Source organism: Trachymyrmex septentrionalis, unplaced genomic scaffold (assembly GCF_001594115.1).
Source record: "Trachymyrmex septentrionalis isolate Tsep2-gDNA-1 unplaced genomic scaffold, Tsep1.0 scaffold146, whole genome shotgun sequence".
Lineage (NCBI taxonomy): Eukaryota > Metazoa > Arthropoda > Insecta > Hymenoptera > Formicidae > Trachymyrmex > Trachymyrmex septentrionalis.
The window spans coordinates 255,689-262,264 of NW_017304609.1; positions in this window are offsets into that span (position 1 = coordinate 255,689).

Sequence of the window (6,576 nt, forward strand, 5' to 3'; positions counted from 1 at the left end):
ATCTCGACCAGTTACCGCGCTCCGGGCGTCCCCCGGTAAAGTCCGTGCAGCAGATTGACCGGAAAACAAAGCGGAGCACTGTAAGTTCTAAATCAGGACGTTACACTACCAATGAGGGGTAGAAGTATGAAATGGAACCGCTCGAAATTTGGTTCTAGGAAGAAGCGAGATCAGTGAGATGTTGCGACGCGTTTAAGAGTAGCGATAAAGATATTTTTAGGAAAAGATCGGTGATTCGTTGTCGATATTGCAGCCACAAAATATGATCTAATGAGGGGGGGGGGAGTAAACAAAGGGACAAAGAAGTCACAAATGAAATATATAATGTTATAAACGCGCGGCATCACAGTTGGTGTGTTGGAAGATTACCAAATCAGTCGCAATAAGAATAATGGAAAAAATACGATTGACCATCGTGCGAACGTTGAGAATATGAACGATGTAGTGTTCGAGAAATATCGGAAATGTGGACCCGCGACAACTCGCGAATATTATAAACGAGGCAGATAAGGAAATGGAAGTAGATGTTGAAGAGATAATGGACCAAGAGATGTCAGATGAAGAAATACCATCCGATGATACTGGTTGCACCAGTGATTTGAGTGAATACGGATCACGCAGAGAAAATTGAGCAGTCTTCGAAAATCCGTGCGCTGAACATATAATACTGTTATTGTACAATAGGTAGTGCTTTATTCGTATGTGCATAATTGATTTGTCGGATGTGGACATTAGGGAAATGTATCTTGTCAGGAAAGACGATACTGATTCTTTTGATGTACTAGACGGCAGGTCGTGCTCGAATTGCAGAGATGTACATTGTATTTTCGTGCAACATGTGCCCACTCTGCACATATTGAAAAAACTATTGTGAATAGTATTGTGAACGAATGTGAGAAATATGCATGAAGACTGTGATTCACAGAGAAGAGACGTGCGAGAAGATGTGCGAATATCGCTGAATCGTCACGAAGATCGCTGTTCCTATGCATTTGAGAAATAGGTATATGCGTTGTAAATCAGGGAGTCATTATCAATGACGATGACGATGATGAAAAGCAATATTGGTTCGGGCGGTTAGGAAACGAAACGGTGGACGTTGACTTCGAAGAGAGATTTTAGTACAAAGCTTCTGGTTTAACAAAGGAAGAGTGTTACTGGATGATCAATGAGGACAATTTTGAATTCGCTTAATGATAATTTTGACTTGTCTGTTGTAATAAAAACAATGAAATAAAATAAAAAAAATGGTATGAAAAAAAATGAAATAATAAAAAACTAATACTCGTCTCGAACTCTCTTCGTCAAATGTAAAAGTATTATACCGCGCGCGCGCGGTGTGTATATATATATATATACATACAAATGTACAAAGATACAATATTAAAAATATGATACATATACACTGTGTGAAAATATAAAAAAGTGTAAAAACATACACGAAGTGTAAATTAAGATAATAATAATAAAGATAATACAATAAAACATAATAGTAATACGTATATATTGTAACCGTGCTCGTGAGCAACGTCACAACTTCGTCGCGTTCTTTATTACTCTTTCTCCGCAAACTGGTGTCCTTACTGAATGATTCGATAATCAAGCAAACTTGTCGCTGAATATTCGCACTTTTCACAAGCTCAAGTTGGACGCCAGACACGAGAGAGTATGTCCCTCTCGTTAAATGTCGCTTATTTTATTAGACTCACGCGCAATTGCAGTTTGCGACGGCAACAGGGGTAATTTGTTACTGGCGGGGAATATATCGGAGGACGAGAGAGATAGGCTGCAATAATGATACAGAATTTAACAAGAAAATGAATAATAAGTGTATTTCGAGATGTTCATTTGTATAGGCAGTTTTAATAACTCGTAGATAGTTTGTCTCTGCGACGACCAAAATTAGAATCGAATTTATCTAGGCTGATCCGGCAGCCGTATTGGATAAAGACAAAGTCTGAGCTCACAAAGAAAGAAGATCATATGAGAATAACATTCCAGAATAATTACGCAATACTCGATGATTAAAACCTTCCGCCGGGATACTTCGAGTTCACACCTTGACAATATTTAAGTTACCGAAATGGATCACACCGACTCAACATACAACAGTTCTCTAAGTACTGACTTTATCATTCTGCGTCGTGATCGGCGAACATTTTAACTCGAAATTACACAATAAAATTGACTCGGAAAAGGTGAGCGCCGCTCGGCAATCGTTATCTTTATTCCAAAAGGCGCACGGGCGAATGGTTCATAAATGCTAAGTTCATATCACTGTCATGATATATCGCGAGCCTTAACACGCGATCCACTCGGAACCTCATGATCGGTGGCTTTAGAATTAGGGAAATGTTCGTCTCACCGACTGTACTCCTTCTCAAATCCTCCAATATTCGCTCCTGCCGCTTGCCTTCTCGTCATCTCTATATTCGCATTTTCGTCTCAAAATTCCGGGGATCGTGCGTCCCCGTTTCTCTTACAGTCTCTGGCTCGGTCACAGTACAAGTGCCAGTCAGGTTTTTTCCGCGGCTCTACGCAGGCCGTTCGACTCCCTCTCTAACCGGGGCTTTATCATGCGCCAATTGGCTCTTATCAGTTACGTGGCGCCGCGAATCATACAAGATCTCACGGGCCGCAAATTCTTGCGCCCCAGGGCACGGAATACGATTATAAGATAAGCTCGCTTGCTTTCAGCGACCTTCTGCTATTCGGGCTTGCTCGGAAAATCCAATGCATATTCGCGACAGTTCTCCGCAAGTGTGCTTTTACTTCCGATGAACAGCATCTTCGGCTATTCAGCGTACATGGAGCTCTCTCTCTCTCTCTGTTTCCCCCTCCCTCTATCCCCCCCTCTCTCTCAGAGGTTCATCATCCAGTGACTTAATACACTCTGCAACGGATGCTAGTAAATGTCCAATTTTGGACAGCAGAATCAAGGACAAAATCGCATTCAGTTATAGAAGCTGAATTATGGCTAATTCAGTTATAGAAGCTTTGACGATTTAAAAATTTGCCATGTAAACTGTCAATCGTTGATGGTACACTATGATGAATTTCTCAACTTTCTTGTGACCTTTGATTATCACATAATCTGTATGACGGAGATGTGGCTTAGACCTGAAGTGATGGACTATGGTTGATCTTCCTGGATTCTCACTGCTCAGGTGGGACCGAATGGCAGACATGGCGATAGAGTGGCCTTTTATTATCGTAGCTACTTCGGGGCGTCTCTTCTTACATGCTCTGAGGCTGGATGCTGTGGGCGGCCTGAATTTTTAATCGCTGAGGTGCGGTTCCGATCTGCGTCGAGTCTTCTGTTGGGTATTGTATATAGACAACTTAATACAGGGTACTTGCAGGAATTTCAAAATCAATTCCTGGATCTTCAAATAAATTATAAGCACTCTATTATTTTTGGTGATTTCAATGCCGATATACTTGATACGTACGACAGCATGCAATTAAAAAACTTCATTGATTCACCAAATTTGTATTGTGTACCATACCGAGCAACGCATCATTTGAGAGACTCCAATACCTTACTCAATCTTTGTGTAATTGATGATTCTACGAAGATGACTGGTTATGGCCAGCATGGTATAGCTTTCTCTCGGCTCACGACTTGATATATGTTCGATATAGAATCAAGATTCAGCGACATTCGATATGATCTATAATGTGTCGAAATTTTAAATTCTTCAATGAGAAGGTTTTTCTCTCGAAAGTGCGTGATCTGGAGTGGTCATCGATATTTAAAGAAAGGTCCGTAGATCAAAAGGTAGATATTTTAAATACAAAGCTGCTGCCCTGCTATAACAGGCATGCACTACTGCAAAGAGTTCTTTATAAAAATGTTCCTGGCCCATGGATCATTCCTGAACTTAGGATATGGCCATGCAGGAACGGGATCTTGCCAAGAGGGCGTGATGCAGAAGACGTGACAGCCACAGCTACCGGAGCTTCAAATAGCTTCAAAATAGAGTACAAATTGCAATGAGAGAGGCCAAAAGTCACTATTATATGTCAGCATTCAAAAACCTCCACAGAGGTCTGGGGCAAGCTGAGGCAACTTGATCTTGTGAAAGTCAAGAGTAATGGCTCGCAGCTTCAATTCAATTGATGACAATTCTGTGGATGAACTTAGTGAACATTTTGCTCAGACTGGTGGACGAAGCACCAACGATATGGATCTTGAATTGGCAGTAGAATTTGACGATAGTAAATTTTATAGAAATTATGTTACTTCTATGGACATCGGTAGAGCACTTGATTTAATGAGGTCTAACGCGATTGGCCTTGATGATGTCTCTCCTAAGTTGCTGAAACTTGTTGCATCTTATGTTATGCCTATTTTGGAACACATTTACAACTACTCATTTATGCACGGAGTCGTTCCTGTTTAATGAAAGTCTGCAATGGTATGTCCGATTCCTAAGGTTAAGAGCCCTGCATCCGTTAATGATTACAGGCCTATTTCGATACTCCTTGTCTAAATCAATGGAAAGAATTGCATGTGAACAAATTTAGTCTTTCCTGGAGAAGTCCGACTTATTGGATCCGCGTCAGGCTGCTTACAACAGATTACATTCCACCCAGACATGCCTCATCGGCTTGCTTGATGATATTAGGCATGCTGCGGATCAAAGGAGGATCACTGCCTGTGTTTTGTTCGATTTTTCGAAGGCATTTGATAGGATACAACATAAAAAATTTTAATTGACAAGCTCAAGGGTTTGCACCTTTCTTACTCGGTGCTGACATGGATTGCATCATATCTCATAGGCAGGACACAGGTGATTAGGGACAGTGGTAGCGGTTTTGTGTTCCTGCTATGAACCCTGCTAACATCACTGCTGGTGTTCCGCAAGGTTCTGTTCTGGGGCCTGCACTTTTCAGCTTATATCTATCTGATTTTGGGAGCACTCTCAACATGTGTAGATATAATTTTTATGCCGATGACTTGATCATTTATTTGGATTGTGAGCCGTGCAGGATAGTAGAAACCATCAGTGGGATAAATGAGGATATAGCTTCAATAGTCTACTGAGCTACTGTTAATCAAGTCGTATTAAATGAAGCTAAAACACAAGCTATTATTGTTGGCACTACACGTTTTGTCAGCTCTATTGACCTCGAAACACTGTCAAGCATCATGGTTGGAGAGATTCCGGTTCAATTTGCCAAGGAGGTTAAATACCTTGGAACTATTACAACCAGCAACATGGGATACTCAGGTTGGCGGCGTGACGAAGAGGATCAGAGTGGTACTATATCAGTTGAAACTGTGCAGACACTTAATGCCAAAGTCTCTCAGGATTAGACTCATTGTTGTTCTAGTCCTCCCTCACTTGGACTGTTGTGCTGCCTTTACAGATATGACGGTGGAGCAGGACATTAGGCTGGGAAGGGCCATAAATGCATGTCTTAGATATGTCTATGGGATGAGATGAGACGATCACATTACGTCCTATTACAGACGTGCAGGCTGGTTAAGGGTAAATGTCAGGAGGCAGTACTTTGTTTGTTGTTTACTGCACAGAATCTTGAGAACTGAGCAGCCTAGGCTTCTTTTCATCAATTTCATATATCGTGCTGAAGTGTCGAGCAGACGTACTAGAGTGTCTGGTAATTTGTTGATCCGGCCGCAGTGTCGCACTGAATATTATAAAAGATCTTTTCGCTCTACTACGGCCAATCTATGGAACAGTTTTCCGCAGGATGTGCGCTCTTCGAGCTCCATTAATGTTTTTAGGCAGAGATTCTACGCGCAGATGCTCATAAAGCCTTAGAAGTGTCTGTATACTTTTGTTAGTCCTGTATTAGTTTTCGTTTTTCTGCATGTACAATAAAATCTAAGTTAATACGTGCATCTCTGAGGTTTTCCTAGTTTTCCGCATGCGTGCATCTCACTCACGTAGACTACATTTTTTTTTCTTTATATTTAATTCTTATTATTATTTTTACTTTATATTTTTCTTTTTTCTAGCATTTTCGAATCTTATTTCAATGTATTTTCTCATATTATATACTGTTGTTTTTGCGCTTGAGGGGACCTGTCCCAGAGTGCATAATAAATGTTGTTCTCTCTCTCTCTCTCTCTCTCTCTCTCTCTCTCTCTCTCTCTCATTGTTCCTGTAATTGAGATGCGATACAACAAGGCTCTGAATGGCAGCGTGATAGAAAATATACGAAATTATACAAAGCGTATCCGGGTTCCCGGGTAAGACGGTTCTCAGCAATTTCCGTGTTTTCGTTCGTCTCTGTTCAGTGGTCTTCTTTGTCCGTTAGAGATGATAGATTTTACAGACTAATATTTTAGCAACCGAGCACGGTCCGTTGATGACAATAAAGTTAAATGCCAGACGACTAACAGACAAATTAAATTTACAACAGAAGGAACAGAAAAAAACCAAACAACCGAATAATTAGAGCACGCTCGCATGCGCGCCCTTACGCGCTCGCTTAAGTGTTCGCCTGCGTGTTCGCCCTCTGAGTCGGGAGGACGCAAGATCCCCGCGAAAATACCATCAAGTGATTAACAAAAATTGTCACGTATATATATATATATATATA